General features: G+C 39.6%; 1 protein-coding gene and 1 long non-coding RNA gene across 3 annotated transcripts in view; both read left to right on the forward strand.

The window, feature by feature from the left end:
* Positions 1–3,899, forward strand: part of LOC116429048 (uncharacterized) — a 131,388-nt gene extending 127,489 nt beyond the window's left edge. The window contains exon 5 of the long non-coding RNA XR_004235416.2: positions 3,817–3,899. This is a non-coding gene — a long non-coding RNA (uncharacterized LOC116429048). The remainder of the gene's footprint in view (positions 1–3,816) is intronic.
* LOC116429047 (furin-like protease 1) overlaps positions 1–22,749 on the forward strand; it is a 312,518-nt gene that overhangs the window by 140,211 nt on the left and 149,558 nt on the right. The window lies entirely within an intron of this gene.

A 22,749-nucleotide genomic window follows, 5' to 3' on the forward strand; every position in this document is an offset into this window, starting at 1 on the left:
AAATGATGAGACTATGAATTTAATATTAAATATTGTACACAGTATTAACGCACGAAACATTAAAGTAAAATAGTTCTCTCCTTCAATGTACGCAAGATATCAATCAAATTTATTCAGTGTTACGAAATTCAGACAGCGCATGAAAACTACCACGTAAATAGCGTTTTAATTTACCACGTGAACGAGACACTCGCGTAAATCGAGGAGCCCAGGGGACAATTCATTCGAGGAAAGATACTTGATTAACTGGCTGTTTCGATGATGGTGTCTTTAAACGGGCACGATGTCGACTCAACGACCGAAAGAACCGGGTAAAAGCCTTCTTCCCGACCGGCAACACCTACACCACAACAATTTTCCCTCTTAAGCCACTGGGTAAGCTTTATCTACCATCGAACCGAGAAATTTCCGTAGCGGCGAAGGAGCGAAATATAAAGGAAGCCGTGAGCTGCAATAAAACTGAGGAAAGAAGGAAGGAAGACAAATGGGAACGGGAACGGTGAAAAGGCACGGCATCGTGGAAGGGCGGCGAGGCGCGCGGAGGGTGGAAAAAAGAGAGAAATTGAGGAATGCAACGATGCCGAAGGAAACGGGGCTCATTTCCAAGCGATCCCGCGGCAATCCGCAAGCGTTTTTCGGTTGATCGACGTTTCCTCGATTTTCCGACCTCCTCGTTCCCTTCCTCGTACCTTTCCACGGAACCATCCGCCGATAGATCCACCGAAACATTCTTTTCACCGGTCTCGTGAAAAACTCTCTACGTGACCCCCCATTCTTGGATCCTCCTTTCACACTTGTTATAGTTTGCAAAGGATTCGTTTGCGATTACTATTGCTCGCGAAACTTAAAGCGGGCATAATGGAACCGTTTATTTGTCATTTAAATCGCAAGGATTTATTTTTCGATGTTAGAAGTTTATGGGATTTGTCAAATTATAAAACACTTGAAAGGATCTGTTTTTTTTTTATATAAATTGTAAGTGTACATTCTTCTATATTATAAGTTTATACAATTGAATCCTAGAAATATCAGTGACTTATTTGTTTTTTTTAATACAAATTGCAGAGGTATATTTTTCGATTTTAGAGATTTATGAGATTTATCATTTTTATTCTTTTGTACAAATTACTTTAAAAGGGCACTTCTTCTCAGATTTAACGTTTGCGAAACTCGAGAGGTGAAACTTCCGTCAGATACATTTTTAACGATGGAACGAAGAAACGTTCATTACAACGTGTAAGAAAAAGTTAATTATATCTACACCGCGAGAGGCTGTGCAAATTTACTTTCTTGGGTAGGCATAGAAGTATGTACCAACATTACGGAGAGCTCCTTTTCCTGTTTAATAGTCTCAGTATGGTGAAAATGAATTTTTATGTTGTGTATTATAGTGGTTTTTCATGTTTCGAAGATTTTATAAGATATAAATTTGTATTGTTCCATAGTATGATTATAATAATGACTGATACAATTTATAGACATACGATTTTGTTTATAAGAAAAAGATGAAGGATATGAAATAAACATTCGCCACGTACAACGTAATTCTTGAATAAAAAAATATTGTAACACTAATCGGGAAATCTACTCGGTGCATTGTGCATGTCTGCAATGAAACACTATTCGATAGTATATTTAGGGTCTGTATATAATCGATTGATTCTACTTGTGTGATGTACACACAACTAAACAGTGGAATAATATTACATGTTCACCGCATTAATTCAGTATAAACTGATAATTGAAAGATAATACAATCAATGAAACGTAACATGATTACAAATAGAAACACTGAGTAATAGACAGCTACATTAGGTAGTCATGTTCCAGACGTCACGTGCTTATCGAATATTCGAATTAGATTCCGTCGAGCACGATACTTCACGCAAAAATCGTTATTCTACATTTTCGATTTATTCGTGTGTTTAAACTCGTTTCTCTCTATTATTTAGGATAATCTTCTTTTTAAAAATTAAAGATTTAGAGTAATCTTCAATTAAATGGTATTAATTCACAATTCTTGTTTAAATAACTTATTCACTGTCCGATAGTTGTCGACAAATTGAGAAAAAACAGTGTGTCATTTTTCCTTTGGTGTAGTTTTGATAATTGAATTATCGTCACCGTCATTACCACGTTACCATTAACATTATCACCTCACTGTTTATAGAATTCAATTTCCCTCGTCCACTAAATTTTACATAATTAAAGAAGTTTGACCTAAGACGAGTATACATAAGAAATGACTTACCGCATTTCCGTTTCGTATTCGACTCGAAACGAGCGAAAGCTAAAATCCGGATCAGTAGTGACCCATCATCGATCATCCGCTATTCAAATATTCCGTGTCAAAGGTAATATAATATTCCAGAATATCGACACCGAGTAACTTCACTCCTATCCGGAGGATAACTCGCTATCCGCGAATACGTGGCCTCGCAAACTTTGATAAAAACTTCGACCCCCTCAGCGGCGCGGCGGATTCTGTAAAAGTGGAAATGAAATAAGTCAGTATCTCCGTCGAGGTTCTCGCTCCGAAAAAATTTCATTTTCGCGCGTCGCTACGAAACCGAAACGTGTCGATAAGCGAACAGCCGAATCTCGTTTCGCGACTCGCTGGCTGGGGTTCGATGCTCGTATAAAATGATAATACACCGTCCTCGCTTCCTCGGCACGCGAGAATCTTAGGCTGCGTTTGCATCGCAGCTTCGATGCCAGCAGAGAAAGAGGCGATCGTAGCGAACCAATCGTTGTATTCGTTTATAATAGAGATATCTCGTAAGGTTTTAACCAGTCAGCTGCTTCTGACGAGTACACTGGTCACGAAGGCAAGGTTTTGCGTTCGACGAGTATACTCGTCTAGAAACAGCTGACTGGTCCTTTCAAATTGCTTAAAAACAATTATAGGAAGCAAAGTAATGTCGAATGAAGCAGCTGAAACCGTGAAATTATCGTGGGTTCGCTATGAACGCAGTAAAAATGCTATCTCGCACAGGTTTTATCAACGTTACGATCGACGCTCACTTAACCGGTGTCGCAGCTGCGGTGTAGTCGCAGCCTTAGGTAAATCAGCGTCGGGTCGTTTCAATCCCGCGCGTTCCACGCGAAAACGTGAAAGAAAAGGAGGAGAAGAAAAGGAAGGGAAAAGGGTGGAAACGCGAAGACGCTCGGTCGAAAGAAAAAGTAAACGGAAACTTTTGAAAACCGCGACGAAACGTTCCCTCTCGCGCCGCCCGCGGCAACTTTGAACCCTGTGTCGTTTCGCGCGCCCTTTTGTTCGCCGTTTTTTTCTCTGTCCCGCGGTCTCTTCCGCGCAAATCGTTTTGAAAACGGCGGCGAGGAACTCGAGAAACTTCGCGGCGCGGAGATGGCGCGTGAAAGTTTCGCCCGAGTTATCGCCGCGGTGTTTCTTTTCCAGCAGGCGAAGATATTGTGGTATCAACGACTTTTTGTTCTTGACACCGTCGGTCCATTTATAATCTACTCCCATATCAATTGCATTGGAAGCGAGTGTAGTGGGTCGTGTAACATGAAATGTCGGAGTTTGCGGTAAAAGGAAACATTCAACACGTTAAACGCCACGAGAATCTTAAGCGTTTTCCCGTAGAGTTTGTCTTTTGCAGCAAAGAAAAGAATAATTATGAATCGTTCGGCGTTGCACGTTTGCGTTACACTATTATCAACTTAGTTGCCTTATTAAACATTTTTATTTCACATCTTTTTGTGAATTTTCGTTTTAACATAAAATACTCCCATAATCTATTTTTTACGAAATTATTTTTTGTTTTAAGTAATCGTCATTTTTCACTGTTTCAGGTAAGATAAATGCCAACGACATTAGACGAACTCATTCAATGATCCAGAAACTCGTAACAATGGACTTGACAGAATTAATACCGACCCGTTCTATCGACTATGGTATGTAATTACCAATTATTTATTATCAGCGGCCATTATGGGGACCTAATTGGCTGCGAAGCAAATTGAAAACGGAATACCAAAATCACGCGGGCCGGGAAATGATTACAAAGAAGCGTAACGTAATGTCTCCGATCGATTGAACTCATTATGATAATTAACGATATGCATTTTCGGGTAATTAGATGATGATTATGTAATAATTCCGGATAGAATATCGAAATGGCATTAATAGATTTGTTAAATAGACCGTGACGCCCGATATCGGTGCCGAAACGATTTATTCTCGAAGAAAAAGATATGGCAAAAACTGATCGGCGTCGAAGCGGAAATTAATGAACCGAACAGAGAACAATATGGGGCCGCGGTGTCGGAAACGGAAGCCGCAAAAAACGAGGAGAAAACATAGCCGCGAGAAAACAGTGATAAACCGTTGATTTCTGCATACATATATCGCGCTCCCTCTTTTGCTCTCATTTTTTCGCGCTATTTCTACTTTTTCTCCTTATTTTCGTATGATGACCACATGGACGCGGAAAAGCTCACGCGATAAAACACATGAATAATGTCGGTAGATCGCCTGAAGTTTTTGCGGTAAATTTCTGATTTTTTCATAGCTCGCACATTTTCGAATTATTTGAAAAATCTTCTCTCTTCTCTCTAAAACTGTAATATCTGATATTTAACGTTGAACTTTGCATAATGCCTCGATACGCGAAATATTGGAATAAAATAGCTTTCTTCCTCGATGTCCTCGTAATTTACCTTCGAGCTAGTTTCAAAGAATAGTCAAAAATGTTAAATATTTCTAGCGAGGAACTTCCGAATGCAAAGGTAACATCTCTAACGGAGAAAGGAAGAATCTGAAAGAATTAAAAGACACCGAGGATCGAATGCTATTCTCAAAAGTGTAATTTACCGTTGGATGCTCGAATAGTCGGCAATACATGCTCGTATGGTCGCTGTATTATCATTTTTATTTTCTTTATCGATACGTCTCCGTTCGATTGGGCCCATCGAGTGCATCTTGACAAATAGCGATTGCTCTCTTAATTGGTGTTTGATTAATTGCCCATCCCGATTCTCTTCTCGATATCGAAACCCCAGTGAAATTCTCATCAATGCAGTTTCCAGTGAGCACAGACGATTAAACGATAGCGCTCGGATACAAATGACGGACGAAGGGTGGACCGGATAATCCGGAGCGGAGCGATGAGGTCGTGCTCGAGCCCCCCCGGATCAATGGAAATTTCGAAGTCACCAATTATGCTCGCCGGGACTCTTGAAATAAACATTAATACGCTCTGATTCATTATCGATTGCGTGACATCGCGTGCACGCGATCGGCTGAGAATATCCGTGAAACGCTTCGTGCCCGAAAAAAAACATCGCGTCTCCTCTGTTCTCCCGGAAAATTCACAAAAAAGTCAAACGTCTTGTACTCCGATGATTTCAACAAATTTTAGCTTTTGGTAGTTTCCTTATTTTTTTATTTTTGTAACGCAAGACGAGGAATTATAATTATGAAGTATGATAACAGTCTTCAGTGAAGGTTTTAAAATCATGATTTCAGATGAATACTTCGACTTATATAAATCAATTCGGTAATGATTTTGAAAATTTGTCTTAACATTGTATATAAAAGTTTCCTTTTAAAACTTGATTATTTCACTCGAATTATACATCAGAAGTACAGTACAGTTATTTTGATGAAAACATTAATAATTGTTAATATCATTTGGAAAGGAATATCCTTCGTGCGATGCTCTCATAAACAAATTATCGTGCCATCATGCCAGAATTTAATTGAAAACAATTCTAAATATTCATTTCTGTTTATTTAGTGGTTCTATAGTGCACGAATAAACGCCTGATTGTTATTTTCGGATACAATGACAAACAGATGATAATCATTTTACAATCTTTTCCTTTAGTTATCGACAAAAGTGGACAAACAATTGAAACTCGCATACGTAACAGATCTACATTAATTCCGATAAATTACAATACACATTTTTTCCGTACAATAGAATCTTGACGTGTCCTCTATATCGAACCGTAAACCATAGTACGTACCAAGGATATCGCGAGAAAAATACCTTTTTTCGGTTGGTTTCGAATGGCCAGGATTACACGAATTTCCCTCGGGAGTCGGACAAGGGACCCGATGCATTTGAGGCAGTAGAATATTCTACGATTCACGCTTTTTGACGAAGCTTTTATCAAGATAAAATTGTCATGGCCAAACAGGAATGGCGTAGTCGGACGCTGCGGTCGGCGATAAAGGCCTCTCCAATAGGATGAAACGCTTTAGACTGAATATTTCAAACTTCAAAATGGACGTTTCGGTTGTTTCAGCATTGGATCTCTGTAAAAGTGTAATAACTGTTATCTGAAAATCGGTCTTCATATTTCCTTCTCGTACTAAATGAATAATCGAGAGACCGTTTTAATCGTAGAAACAATTAGGTAGGCGATCCTCATGATTTTTTATTACTCTTCAGTTTTCATTACGAAAAGGAGAATATTTTAAAGATAATCCTGAATTATTAAGAAGCATTACATATTTTTACGGTAATTCCGAATTATTCAACTCTTTGTCTTAGTTTTAATAAAGTTATAAGTAGGGTGAAGTATAAAATCAGCTGAAAAACAATTAATTAAAAATGATACATCTTATAAACGTGTAAAATAGAATAACAAAAATTCTATATCTTCATACTTGACTTATACACATACGTCCATGTTCCATTTTCATGCACGAAAATTCTCCAATAAAAGCTGTTCACAAAAAAATGGAATTATCAAAACTATTGGATACACTGTTAATTTGTATTTACCGATTGATATTTGTTAATTTTATACTACACACATTTTTCTATCGTCGCGAGCAAAAATTCGGCGTATAGAGGGTTAACGAAATGTAGCAGAAAAGATACTTAACAGAAATTAGATTTATCCACGGAAAGAGTTCCATCGGAAGGATAATATTCTAGTGTATCGGAGTCTCGAATAACGCGAGGATGACATTTGATGCACGCATTCGTTTCTGCAGCGGAGAAGGTATGATTTACCGAAAGGTCATTAGACGGTAGGCCGTTCCCGCGATAGAAACTTTCGAATAGACTCCAATATTCATCGAGGCAGAATTTTACATAAATATTCAATTTGACCCGTACGAAGAATTAACATAAATTGCTATATGAAACGTAAGATTTTTATCTTAAACGAGTTCTTATCATTGACAGCACTTCGTAAAAGTTTCATTCGCGAATATTCTATGAATAACACATTTTGCAATCAAAATATTTTTCATCGTTATTTACCAATTTTTATCTTGATCTAATTATAACACGAATCCCATGGAAAAACTCTGTTAAACAAATCGAGTTATGACCTTGTTTTATTTATTATTTAGAATTATCCATTATAACTTACAATTATTTATTACTAAAATCATTTTCCTCTTCGTTAATAGTGTCGTTACTTTCGAAATTTTAAAACCGCATATTCTCCTCGTTATGCTGTTCAAAAATAATTTTGAACGTCCTGAAATATGCCTCGTCTTAATTATGAAATCATAAAACTACGTCGCGCGCTTAAAAATTATGAACGTAATAATTATAATGAAATTTTCCGCGTAAACTTCTCGCCGGTTGAAACCGACTACAATGCGGGATACAGGTTGAAGAAGTTTATTCACCTGAATAAAGTCCCGGACGGGATAATCACGGGGTGACTTGATGATCGATGACGTAAAAAGATCCGTTTAAGCGGGGAGTAAAATCGCGCCGGGGTTAGGGAACGAAAACGGCGACGAATAAAAATACACGTCGGCCCGAGCGTAAGTTATACCTCGTAAGGTGGCTCGGTTACCTGGCTGGCTCGGTTAAATCAACAGGTAGCTCTCCTGTCAGGGGCGTACCACCTTGGGAATAGTTCGCGGAGCGTTCAGAAATTGAGGCAACTTCCTGCATACTGAACGCACATCGCGGATACGTTCGTCAAATTGTATCATCGAATTCGCTCGCATTTTTCTTGAACCGAGCATTCAACGCTTAACACTTTTAGTATCGAGTCTCTCTGTTTAATAAAGGGGCAGGCGTTTGCTATTATTCACGCGGAAAATTTGTCTTAACTGGTCGACCACTGGTGCCTTACCTTAACCCTTTTAGTGCCAGGCGAAAAAGGTGCCTATGCGAGAATAACCGGCCGAATTTCACGGTTTTACTAGGGTTTGGGAAAATGCTCGTAAAAGCCAAACTAGAAACGACATTTACATGATTCAAACAGCAGTATATTAAGGACGAAATAGAGAACAAAACAGTGACACTAGTTTTTCTATGTTCATTGAAAATTACATAAAGAACGAAGGTACTATATGAGAGATCATAAAGAAAGTAAAAGTTGAGTTCTCTCTTACAAAACGTATTTGCACATACAAAAAGTCATCTTTTCATCATTTTATATAGACCGTTTATTACGAAGTATATACATTGCATTTCCAATATATTTTGTAACAAAAAATAATTCGAAGGTACCATTAAATAATATCGAATTAATTCAAAATATCGATGTTACTCGTTATTCCCAATAAATTACTTGACTTATGGAGGGTAAAATAATTGAGTAATATTTTAAAACTAACATTAATATTTCGAATGAATATTTATTCGGTATTGTGTAATGGTATTTTCGTTTCATTGCTTAGACGGCGGTATGTTAAAGAAACTGAAATTGTCTTTTATAAAGCAACCCTTCATCATTCTTCTTAAAAGAAAGGAAAAAGGAGATACGTATTGTACGAGGGCGAGGCAATTCAGTTATTTTCTGGCGAGATATATCAGCACGTTGTGCGAAAACTCCTTACTGTCTCTATGATTGGCTCACGAACCGAGGAGCTAGTAATTCTTATTTTAGAGTAACCACTTCTATACTACTGATTCTATTCTATTGATAAATGCGAAGAACCCTCCATTGGAAAAATTTCCGTTTATTCTCCAGGAAACCTGGTTCACGTGTAAAAGGAAAATACATTAAATACTACATAAAATATTAAATACTAAAATATATATGAAATAATATTTCAAATAAGAATCAACATTTCAATAAATAAATATAATAATTTTAACTAACGTTCAAAATGTAATATCTTAATCTGGTCTTTCAATCTTGTATTATCTTTAACAGTATATTTAGCATTATATCGCGACGTTATCTCTATTCAAAACTGCTGACATATGATAATAATAATAATCATTAGCCTCAACAACAGTATCTTATCCAATATTAACAAAACGAACGACTATTTAGAAATTCATTTCAAATAAGATTTTTCCAAATTATTTTCAGTTACCGTGTACCATTCGAAACAGTATTTTACTCGACGCTATATTAATTCAATAGCTCGCTGGTAACCAGTATAAGAAGTGTCACGGCAGTGTTTTACAATTATAAACAAATGCTAATAACCGTTTATTCCAATCTGTAACTTCCCTTATCAAGTTCCGAGTTATCACGCGACATCGGCGTACTCCGATTAATCAGAAAGGTTCGCAACCGGATACAGCATGATAATGTAAACGAAGCATCACGGATTATTTTCCAGTCGTAAGGGCAATCGATATCTGTCTCGTTGATCAGACGCGCGACATTTAAAGTACGTCGAAGATTTTCGCAACGAACCATCGATACGTCACGGCCCGCGCTGGGGATCGACAAGGAAAGAGTGACAGATGTGATCGGCTCACCGCAATTATCGTCGGTGCGCGTGCGCTCGGGAGATCGGATAGATCTATTAGACGTATCGCAGCCAAATTTACGACATCATGGATCGGAGCACACGCGGATTACCGTTCCCAGTATGAACTGGTGCATATTCACGATATATAGGGTGTCCCGCGTGCACCCAGCAGACAGGAGATTACTCTGCGAACGATGATATATCAAAAAGAAAGGAATAAATTTTCTTTGGGTCTCATCTTTTAGTGAACTGCGTTCGAGTTTAGTAAAAGACGCGGAGACATCGAAGAATAGAATTCATAATTGTATGGAACTCAGTTTTAATGCGAATCTCGTTCGTCGTTCTTAATTAAGGAACGAGCGAGACGTGAAATTAACAATCTTCTGTCGCGTAGAGATAGTATTATAATCTTAAGTAAATAGGAAATTTAAGTTTAGCTTGTTATTAAATAGAAATGAGATTTTTTAAATTGTGAAGTATATAAAAGTTTGAAAATTTTGAATTGATCATGGGGAGAAGAGATCAGTAGGAATTGTTCTAGTGGTCATTATAGAAAATTTTATAGAAAATTTTAACATTCTCATATTTCGATTAATTTGCAAATATTCCATGTTAGACATACAAAATTTTGTGTTAGTTCAACGACCAGCTTAAAATTCAATTTTCAAAGAATCTGCATCAATTCTGTGATCTCTCAACAATGTGTTCCACGATGCATCATCATTTTCACCGAATCACATTTTCATTTTCCCCGCACCATTTTATTCGTGTATATTTTATGATTTAGTCGTGTTCCTGTTTCATCAAGAATATTTTTAAATTTGAATATGGTATAAGAAAATTATTATTATACCATGTCCTACTACTTTTTTGATATTATTTCAAATACTTTTATAAAAGATGGTCCGAAGAAACTGAAAACAATTTTAGTTTGATTGTATTAAACGCTCGGTAGTTCTATTGTTGAAGAACATTCGTTTCTGCAAATTCAAGGTACGCTTACAATAGGCCACAGTTTAACGTTACGTGTACCGTGTCCAGCAGCCGTAGGATATCGTCTTAGACGGAGCAATTCATCATTCTCGTATGCTTGCCCACCATCGGGCCCATGATTTATTGTCACGGAAGAAGACGCAGGGCCCTGACCGTTCTCTCTACTATAGTCCCTCTGAATTATCGTTCCACGTGTCGGTGCATCTCGGATGGTTTACGACGTTCGCCGAGTTTTTACTATAGTAGAAGCCGGTTGATAACTCAGGGATCGCCGAATGTCCGGCTATTTTCCCTGAATCTACTACAATTCCTTTCCCGACAAAAGAGAACCGAAAATAGAACAGGCCGAGGAACAATTGATATAATCTTTCAACCCGTCGACCTATGATTTCTTTCGTGCCTGAATCGCGATGATTTCTTTATTATTTAATAACGTACTAGAAACAAAGGAGAATTCCATATTCATGTGTATCCACGTTTAGTTACAAGTGTAACAACTGATAACAGAAATTTAATATTTAATTTGTACTCAAGAGAATTGAGATTCATTTGTGTTTGTTCATTTCATCTCTAGCATTGACGGCTAGCTGCTAAATGCTCTCTTAAATGGAAATTGAATAATTTCTTTTATTACACCTCGGTTTTGTTTTCCTACGATGTATTATATTATAGGTAGAATGTGTATGCACTGTTAATTATTATCTACATACTACAATCGCCCGATACATAAATGAAATAGTTTCGAAAGTTCTTCAGAGAATCACGATAAACATATTTCAGAGCTAGAGAGACAAATACTTAACAATTACGCACGATCAGCAGAGAACTATACAGTCAACTGAAAACTAAATACTTGACAATTAAGCATGATTACCAATAAATTATCTTCATCGTATCTTATTAAAGTGAACCCAGAACAACTTTACTATATCTGAATAGTAGATGGAATATCTATACGATACAATCCACTGGTTCGAAAATCTCGCAGCAAATGTAATTAACTCCGCACACGTCCTTGTAACATAAACAATGGCGCCGAATCAGGGAGCAGCAAAATCGGGAGAGACTTTTACAAACGGATTATACGTCGTGTACAGCGATCGAAATTCCGGCTGAACGCAATGAAATTTAATAAACGCTAACTAGTTCAGACGAGTCCGAGCAGTGCCGTCACAATTTCCAAGTGTATCTAGAGCAACTTCCAGCGGCCGTGTTAACCGTCGGTGTTTCGAATGAATTAATAATTCCATGGTTTGTCGCGACGCGCGTCGTGTTTGTTCCTCGAAGTCGAGTCCCAGGTTTCTTCGGGCCCGGCAGAAGCGCTAATTAATCGCGAGAAAAGACGAACACGAGCAATTCGGTTCGTCCTCGTTCAACCGACGCGCTGGAAGGACAGGTGAACGTTAAATCTCTTTACACGAGCTAACTGCGACAGTGTTAACGAGAACGGGATCAAAATACCGGTGCTCAAGTACGCGTGAAGTGAAACGAAACCAATAAGCGACGACTCGGGTGTTTTTCAAGATCGGCGGAACGACGTTTTGATTGAACTTCGCTGCGGTAGATTATCGTGTAAATGTAGCGTGAAGAGCTGTTCGAAGATACACAGTGCTGAGACAGTATGATGATGGAGGAAGTTACACAGTTAAAGTCGAAACGGCAATTGGAAACGAATAAAAGAAACAGCAACGCTATAATGAGAAAATGAAAAATTTCGTTGCCGATCGTCAGTCTGTTAGTGTATTCAATTTTTCTAACTTAACGAACAAAATTCTATTTAAGTATCGAACTATGTCTAATGAAACTTCGAAAAACTATGACTATTTTGTTGTGTACGCTCCTTAAGAATCTCTCGTACTTCACGCAGGATGTTAATTTCGTTGATCGATCGGCAAACGCTTAGGAAGGGATGCTGTTGGTCCACAATTTCGAACAGGAAACCCGTGTCGATGTCATCTAGGAAGTTCGCGCGTTTTGTTACTCGGTTTAATAATCAGTTAACGAGCGCAACTTCGGATTCCCTGTAATTTCTCGGCCACAGTGGGTTCTGGAATTTCAACATGTGCGATCGCAAACCGCAAGAGTTCTTTGATATTTGCCCTCTCAGTCTGAAAACCTTTAACGTCCGTTAATGAACTCCGAACGCACTTGGATACCGATTAAGTATTTATTTTTTAAAAGCTTTTCAAGTTTCTTGAGACTTTATTATATTCTTAATTCGATTGGATATTTCTTTCCATTATGTTTCCTTCTCTTGCTGAAAGGAGTAAGTGTAACCTTTTTATTTAGAGATGCAATAAGTATAATAAAAAGAAATCCCACATGGAAAAATTCTAACGTACGTTTTCGATTCGATTTTGCGCGTGCAATCGCAATCTTTCCCATTGTATCAGGAATTATTGCCAACCCTCTACATAAAAGAATTATTGCACGTATCCCTGAAAATACATTCTCGCTTATCAATATTGAGAATCTTTTTAACTCGCTTGTGGCGTGCGTGTGCGTATCAGTGACTGTTTCATCAGTTTTTTGTGACGTTTATCGTTGCGAAACTGAAACTTATGTTTCGCGGCGGACATAAAATAAATTGCAGAGCAAAAAGGTACGGGAACGGGATGGGAGAATATATTATTTTGTTTTGGCTGAAACAAGAGACAGTTAACGGATTTTAGTTGCTGGATAATGCGAACAAATGTATGTTATTACTGAAAGTAGCGTAATTTAATTATTTTTCGTGTGTTTAAAAATTAAAAGTTTACATTATTATACATTACTCGCATAAATGATTTGTAATATTTAAAAAAAAGAACATTGCGAGCAAGACGTATAAAGAAGATTATTTATCATTTTTAGAATTTTTTTAATATTCTTTTCATTTTTTCAAGCTTCCGCGAGGAAATTAAAAATTTCACGATTTTCTTAGACTTTATGCAATCGTAGTACCTTTCAAACACAATTAAAATATTACTTAATCCTCTTCGCATCGGCTTAAACAATAAATTCTTTGCCAACTGTTGAATTCGAAAGCTTATTCCTCTTTGGCAAATTAATCATGCACGCGTAACTAGATAATCTTTCCACCGGCGCGGATACACATTTAAAATTATTTGAATTGTTATCCGATTAAATTAGTCGATCAGATAAATCGAAATTATCTGTACAAATAGATAAAATACCAATTTCCTAACAACTTATTAGTTATCTCGTAATTATGTCGTCTCAACTTAGCGCGATAGTCAATTACTTTTAACCAATATTTTTAGTTTTAACTGATTTAGTCTGAAGTTTATTCGAATAAAGAATCCGACGAGCAATAGATTAATTTTCAAAATAATTTCAACCGAATTAAAAGTAGCAAAACTTTTTGATAGTGGAATACAAGGTTTCGAGATTAACTGACAAATGTTTTGTAAAATGAAAATGAAAATGCTTTATAATGTGTACAGTGTACAAAACAATGACCTTAACAATATATGTCGAGATGAAGGTTAATACGAGGGTTACTCTTTTTGCAAATAAGTACAAAAACTCATTTCCGGACATACGTTTACAAATATCAGGAAAAGTATGACGAGGAATCAGTGTTGTAAATAATTACCAAAATACTTTCTACCGCCGATCGATATTCATAACCAGCCAACAGGACATTGTCCGATTTTTTCCGTGTTGCGGGTCAATTAATCGAATGAGAATTAAGGCGAGCACCCAGCGGGACGATTAATTTCCCATCGGGCTGGTCGAGTTCTTAATTAACGGCGGCTGACGGCCCGTCATTCCGCAGACGCATAAATGCCGCGGTGTTCCGGTTAATTATTCGAACCTCGCCGCCTAAAGAGAGAAGGACGCGCGCGTCCCCGTCGAATAACGAGATTATTAATTAACTCGGGATGCGGAGGAGCAGGAACACTTAACAGCCCGCGAGACGGGACGCGTCGAGTCGCGGCGGAACGCGCAAAATTCTCGCCTGGCCGAGCCCTCCGTGCCGTGGATACCGCCGCGCCATGCCGCAATTCATTTCGCGCCGCGTCTCGCGCGAATTTCACGCGAAAAACAACGCGCGAGCTGCGGGATTATTTGAGAAATTAACTATTCGGCAGCCCCGCCAGCTCGAAACGAATTAATCGCGTAATCCGCGTGCCTCGCGCTCCTTATTCTACAGTTTCATGTTACGAATTTAATATGAAGTTGCTGCGATACGCACACGATCATCTCGAGGCACTTGTAGCAGTGTTCGCTGGTACTCGAGTTGTTTTCGGTAAATATCCATGTAAAGTGGGGCCTCGGACTTACGTCCTAATTGGTTCCGGAGTGAACGACGTAAGTCGAAAATGACGTAAGTCGGGGCACAGAGAATAGACATTGTTGAGCCATCACGGCTTAACAGAGTCGACACACGCAGAGACTTAAGCTCTTTACAGCACGGGGCGAAAAACGGCTCTTGTTTAGTATTTTAACGGCACATCGCGGCAATACTCATTGGCCTTTTCAAATCAAATCCCAAAACTTTCCTTTCACCCGCATGTGGCGGCCAGCGACGGGTTGTAAATGCACATTTCTGAATGGCGACCGAATGGTATCCTAAGGACACTCGGTTCCTGGGGTTTGCCTGGAGGAAATTTGTATCCAAGCTAAAAACATAGTCTCCGCATGTCTTAGGTAGCAGCCCACCCTCGTTAGACTAGGCGCGCCAAGGACGCAGCGACGGCGGAGACAATTCGTTTCGAAAGCCCCTGATTGGGACTTGTCAATTTCGGCGATAACCAATCAGGGTGTTTTCTTAAATTTCGGAGCTGACGATCCGACTCGCAGATCGCCAGCGAGACAACTCAAAACGATCGAACGATACACATCAAACAAGCGAGTCTTAGTGTTCAGACATAATTGTACACACGAGAAATACAGTCCACTAACGAAGAATCAAGCGGTCTCATCAGCTCCTAAGGACGCTGCTGTGAACACCCAACATCCGTCGTGGCGACGTAAAACTCGTCGCAAAATCAGCTCGAAATGACATCCCCAGGGGAGTCCTCGATCATCTCGCCTGTAAAAATTTCATCCAGCCTCAATTTAATCCCCCGGACCGTTCACCCCGAAGAATATCCCCTTTTATGCAGCTATGCCGCGCAACAAATCCGAGGAAACTAGTCGTCTTCCTCCAGAGGACATCGTCGGCGAATACTTCCTTCCTCGAAGAAGCTGGCGGACAAAAGGGGAGTCCGGTAATTGATGAAACGTTTCCCGCAAGGAAGTCGTAAGGTCAACCCTTCAAGAGCAGGATATGAATTGCACTCGTCTCTCTCTCTCTCTCTCTCTGCTCCCTCTCTCCTCGTCACACCATCTTTCTGGCACGGTGAATCCCCTATTCATTGGAATCTTTCTGTTCCACTCGGAATCCTTCCACGGAGCTAAGCCCTTGTCTCGTTTCGGTTCTCCGCTGCTACCGTTCACGCGCATCCTGTGGATTCTGTATGCTTGAAACGCTGGGCTCGGTGTTTGATTATTGCACGTTCATGTGCCGCCTACGTATGGCCGTACTTTGATCCTTAATTAACTCGCGGCTACCGATGCGTTGCCGATTTAACTCTTTGAGGGCGCGTAGCGCGGCATTGGCAATACTAGGGCTTTGTACTATGCAGAATGTGGACGAGATATCTCGGTTCCGCGATATCGAGTAAACGATGCTACGAACGAGATATCTCGTCACCATGTCGTCGCACACTGCTACGAACGAGATATCTCGTGTATATTTATTATTGATACGAAGTTTTACGTGAATACAACCAACAGAAAAAAATGTCATCCAACTGGACGATGTATAGTTTGCAAAAACAATAGTCGACGGAAGGAAACCTTATAATTCCTATAATAATTTCTCCGTCACATTACACACTGTACCATGTTTTCAGGCAGTTCAAAGTATTCCTACTAAACATTCATAAGTATTCTTACTTTTCTTTGCTACAAAAACTCTATGGGAAAACGCTTAAGATTTTCATGGCGCTTAACGTGTTAAACTGTTAGGGAGGCGCGAATAACCGAGGTGACAAGGGAGTTCCTCGTAGAACTCAGATTTCATATCTCGGGGGTGTCGGTTGAATACACGAAAAAATTCGAAACTGCAGTAGAGATACTATACGCCTCTCGCGTTAGTTTCATCGGCCACCAAGCTAAAAAGTGGTCAGAGACAAGGGAACTCTTCCACTAGCGATGCTCGAGCTGCTGGAACAAAAGGACAAAAGCGAGACTGAACGCATCGGAGTGAGACGGAATTATAGAGGATTTTGTTTTGTATCGTCACGTCTCACTTCATCGCATTCGGTCTCGCTTGCCTCCATTGTTATTGCTGCGCGCCAATAAGACCGTGGGTCGAAAGCCGAGACAGTCCCCGTGTCGCGAGTACAGGAGTCCCCTTGCTCCTGCGCTCTTTTGGCTTGAAGGCTGGTGGAGCTAACGTGAGAGTTTTGTAGTATTGTACTTGTATTCCTCCGTTAAAATTGTGGTCCCGGTGACTCTGGGAGAGCGTTGCGGGAAAGAAAACTTCACTCGATTGATCTCACTTTACTGTATTGTACAAAACTTGCTACACAAGACGGGCAGATGGTCGCGCTATCGCTTGTTTCAAAAAGACTGAACTGCCTTGCGATTTTTCCTTGGTATTTAAGGGACATAGCTCCCATCGTTGCAGTCCCTGAGTTTTGAAAAAGAGGGATATTTTTGCCGGATGTATTTTGGTAGATGATCGTCCGCAAAAGGAGAGCCATGTACTGACAGAGGAAAAAAGTACTTGCCCGGTACATAAATTAGACATTGGTGATCCCTAAGAAGGGTGTAGTGCAAGGACAGAGGAAAAAGCGAAGGTTTGTAATGTGATTTCAGAGGGACTAACTCTGGTCAGTCCCAAAGCGAGTTGATAAAAGGGCGCACAAAGATACATACCAACTGCGACAGTCGTCACCGCGATCAAGCGTAGCGGAATTTACGACTCCGTGAAAGTTCGACGTTAATACTCGTGGCTACCGTAATGGTCGAGCTTTGTTGAATTTTGCACGTGGTGTGCCGACTAATAAAACTTGTTTAAGGGCCCGAGCGAAACGGTAAGGCTGCAAGTGGCCTTAACATTCGATGAACGAATTTGCGATATCAAAGCAGCAACTACATAACTCGCTGCGTTCGGTCGACTAAGGGGAAGAGGGTTGGGGAAATAAACAGACATATTCCGCGAGATTTCCAGCGCGTGGCTCTAATGGAATTCATTGGACACAGCCAACGTAAATGTCAAATAACGGTCCCCGTGTTCTGACTCCTATTCTTGGCTTACTCTGCGCCGCGTTTATGGCCCCTTCGCGTATTCCAAGATGATCTCTAAAGCGCCCTCCGTGGAGACCGCGTAATGCCACTTACGTTTCCCCGGTGTTTAGCCCCCCACCGCATCTGTTTTGGATTTACCAACGGGATATTATATCTCGGAGCCCCGTAGTTTTATCAGGGGGAAAACTCTCGGTTTTCCGAAATTAATCGCCGGCCCAGCTGCGCCGGAAAAATCCGCTCCTCCGCGTAATCACCCTGGTTCGAACGAGTTCGACGTGTTACGAACGAAACAGCTGCATTATATAAATCATTTTAATCGAAAGGTCTCGATTTTTTCTCGTTTTATTTTCTGCGTGGTCCGTTCGCTGCGAGTATCAGCTCGAGAACGTTACCGTTTTCATTGAAAAGTGAGCTTTTCCGCGGAAACCTAGGTTCCACTGGAATTTGTCTATAGCATTGTATTTTCGTATTGAATATCATATATTCATTTAGAACATTATTTACGCGTAGTTTTTATGCGCGATCCGAATTTAGTAATACCGACTGAAATATACTTTTATTTTCTGAAATATTATTATTATTTTTTTTTTACCTGCGTGAAATGTATTCTTAAAACTTACAGTTTTTCCTTCTGATATTTCGTTTTCTTTTGTACCGACAGACTTGCTTTATGCAATTTTTATTCGCGTAAGAAGAATCCACGTGGCACTGATTTTCGCGTGAATCGAGGATCAGGCGTATAGGGAAATGTTTGAAACATTATGGAGCAAAGCACTTAATGAAAGAGGATATTATGACGTTTAGCAAAGCATCATGTAATTAACAGTATTTTAATTGGTCTATTAATTGATTACTAGTTGACAACATAGTCATTAATTCCTTGTATTACAATATCAAATGATATTACCATCGCGAATTTCGAACTCGGTTTAGCGAGCGTGTGTACCGTAATAATTCTGTAATAAATTATTAACCATAAATAATTGGTTCAGTGAAGGGTTAACATTTCTAAACCGTAACTTCGTTCGTAGTTTTTATAGTATTCACGAAAAACGACTACGAAGCAGAAGATTCTGTTGCTGTGTGCAAATTTAAAAATAAAGATAAATAAAACTTGTTCATATTCAGAATATATTCTGCTTCATAATTTATAGATTACAAGTAAAATTATTTACAGGACGACCCAATACATAGAACTACGTTTATTAAAACCAGAATACATTGAAAAAGAATTAACTTTCCCCAACCATCCATCACTTCCATCAACAATGACATATTCAATCAACATCCTTTCCATCAAACCTGTTGGATATCGGTTTTACCAACGCAAAGCGATCGGCGGACAATCAACAGTTTCTTTATTAATAATCACAAAATTCGTTGCTCCTGATTTATCACGTTTCTATTCATAAAATCTCGTTAACACGATAATGTTTCATAACGAATATAGTTAACATCATTTCGGTACACAATAGATTCATTTTCGTATAATCCGTTGCACGTCCCTTTGGAAACTGAGGAGACTTGCCGCGGACTTACTACACAATCTAATATTTCGCCGTCCGTCAGTCACGTTTTGTTCCCGGATCGAACGCTCAATTACAAATTAATTCGCAGCGTCCGATCATCCCTTTGCCGGGTCCATTCTCTTCCGAACTCGCCGGTGCGTTCGGCCGATAGATCCGTTCACCGTTGATGAAGTTAAAGTACTCGTCGATTCGCCGGCTCCGAGGAAACTCGCATCGATTAGTTGCCCACTCGATCTTCGGCGATCGACGAGCCGCACGGAATACACGCGCGTACAACGGGCGCGCGCGACCGGGTAATCGATACCTCGGCCGAAGGCGGCCTCAATTGTCGAAACTCGACGATTAAATTAGCGAGCAGCCAATTTTCGGCTCGCGCGGACAACTTCATCGTGACTGACTAGCCGACCGGCTGATTGACAGTATTTACTGTTCGCAGGGATCTCGGTATTTCTTCGGCGTTCGATTAATTGCTCGTTACCAGGGATCGCTAATTATGAGCGACGCGGACACCTCGACGTTCGGACGGGGATTTCTTCGTTTCGGTTGATTATTTTTGGCCGGCGCTTGTTACGGAGCTTGGTAATCGAGCTTGAAGGCGCGGTAATTAATGCGATCGGCGAGTGATTGCCGTTTTCCGTTTATTTTATTAGTTTGCTGGGGAATCGAACGCGTTTCGCCGGTGATATACGTTTGGAAGAGTGTTGTCAATTTGGTACATCGGCGAGTGGTTTGGATGGATGATTATTTGAAAATAATTGTTTGCGATTGCGTCGGAAATTTATTAGAACTCCCATTCTGTTTGTTCTAATGGGAAAAAAATCTCTCTTTCTCTCTTAGCGACACCATGATTGTTCCTATATCATAAACTTCTGTTAACCCCTTGCCCCATAATATCGTACGAGACTCACGATGTAGACTTCAAATAGAATCTAACAAACATGAATATTATTCAATTTGTTTCAAAGTACATATTATTCCTCCGCCATTAATGATTATACTTGAAAACGTACATTGACAGAGAGTGATACTAGAATCTTCTCTTACTTTCAATAAATTATTAATAACAAAGTCAGTTCGATTCCGATTCAGAGAGAAATCATAAGGCAAGTGGTTAATAAATATTGGTCATTTGCTTCAATGAAAGATAAATCGAATGAAAATAAATTTCAAATTACAGTCTATTTCCCAATAAAAAGAGAACAAGTATTCTCTAATTTACTTCCCAAATTAACATTTCGAAGACGAGTACCGCCGCATTAAAACAATAGAATCTTCGGAAGCTAAAGATTACAAATGAACAATCGAATTATTCAAACACCAAGAGACCTCTACACGGTCCGCCTTTTTAGGATTTCTAGCTTCAAATCAATCGTGTACAGTTTTGAACAGTCGAAAAGCTCGCGCACAGAAAGGTTAATTCAACGGAACGACTGCGAGAGCAACGAATGGCGCAGAAAGCGGCGGGGGCAGCCAGAGCCGGTGGGATCCGCTCGCGTGCTCGCTGATTGGGGCGTCCTTTTACAGAAGGGTGGAAACTACCGCGAGAAGGACGTCGAAGGGCGGCGGTCCAGAAACTAGCTTTCCCGTAGGATTCCGGCGGCTCCCGTCTCATCTTACGGTCGATATTCGCAGCTGTTCGCGCGAGCCGACGTCTAAACTCGGGAATAATGTTCTGCACGTTGGCTGCCAGTGGCGACGATGCGCATTTAATTCCCGTCTTTGCGCGACCGTGTGTCTAACTGTCTACGTTTATGCCGACGCGGCCCCAGGACTTACGCTCCTGACACGGATTTTAATGAAACTTCGCGCCGCGCCGGGGAATCGGAAAATATTCGACACGTATATTTACGTGCGACGGCGTGCTCGTGTTTTCGAGCGTGGAAAACAGCTTTCAAACTAGGGGACGGATAAACTATTTTTCTCGGGTGTCTTAAAAAGTAAACAGGGTGGAAGGGAACTTCAAATGCGAGACCGTTGCTTGCTGTTTGTTTGGAAATCACTCGGCATCGGCACGTTTTAGAAAAATGATATATTATGTTGTTATGTATGTGGTTTTTGTTAATTAAATGCGTTAATGGACAAATTGGTGGATATTAATAATTGCTGAATGAAGCTGGTCGATTTATTTTGACGCGCATCATTTCGTGAGGATTGAAGTGTTATTAAATTTTATATATACATATATTAAATATGTTATCATCTACAATTGATATTAATTGTTTGAGGTGAGAGAATATTACTGTAATGGCTTTTAATTTTGAATATATCGCCAATTATATGATCATGTCGCATGACATTTTATTAACGATAATTGTAACGTGCATATATTATACGTGTGATAATTTAATATCGTGAAATTATATCATATGATACGTTAATTCAATGTTTTAACTGTGGTAAAAATTATCGTTAACGAAATATGCGACGTGGTCAGATATTTTGCGGTATATTCGAAATTAAAAGTCATTACAATAATATTCCCTTACCTCTAACAATTATAGATGATAACACGTTTGATATTCAATGAAAAATATACAGTGAGAAATATATAAAACTATAGCGTAAAATTAGTTTTGTCGAGTATCATCGATTTTTATATTATTAATTATTCGATTAATATTTTCTTCATCTTCTTCAAGATTTTCAACGCGTTTGCCAAGCGGAATTTTTGCAATACTAAAGGAAGCAACGTGTTGTACAATAATTTTCAAATTTACTCTTGCTCCATTGTTCAGCCTGGAACGAGAGAACGCAAGGTCCCTGCTATTAAATCAGAATCAATTAATAACACGCACGCCTGTTTAAACTCTGCGGTCGCATTAAACGCGCAATATTAAAGACAATTTAATATTAATTCTGTCATGGTCCCGACTTCACTCAGCGTTCCATCGATTTCTCAATGAATCTACAAATACTCGCGCGAACAACGTGAACAATCAACTTGTTAAACAATTCAGATCTTCTCGTTTCTTCACGGCCTTTTCATTGGCCTTTTGAAATCAAATTCCAAAACTTTCCTTTCGCCCGCATGTGGCGGCCAGCGACGGGTTGTAAATGCATATTTCTGAATGGCGACCAAATGGTAGCCTAAGGACACTCGGTTCCTGGGGTTTGCCTGGAGGAAATTTCTATCCAAGCTAAAAACATAGTCTCTGCACGTCTTAGGTAGCACCCACCCTCGTTAGACTAGGCGCGCCAAGGGCGCAGCGACGGTGGAGACAATTCGTTTCGAAAGCCCCTGATTGGGACTTGTCAATT

Source organism: Nomia melanderi, chromosome 14 (assembly GCF_051020985.1).
Source record: "Nomia melanderi isolate GNS246 chromosome 14, iyNomMela1, whole genome shotgun sequence".
In the NCBI taxonomy this organism is placed as follows: Eukaryota; Metazoa; Arthropoda; class Insecta; order Hymenoptera; family Halictidae; genus Nomia; species Nomia melanderi.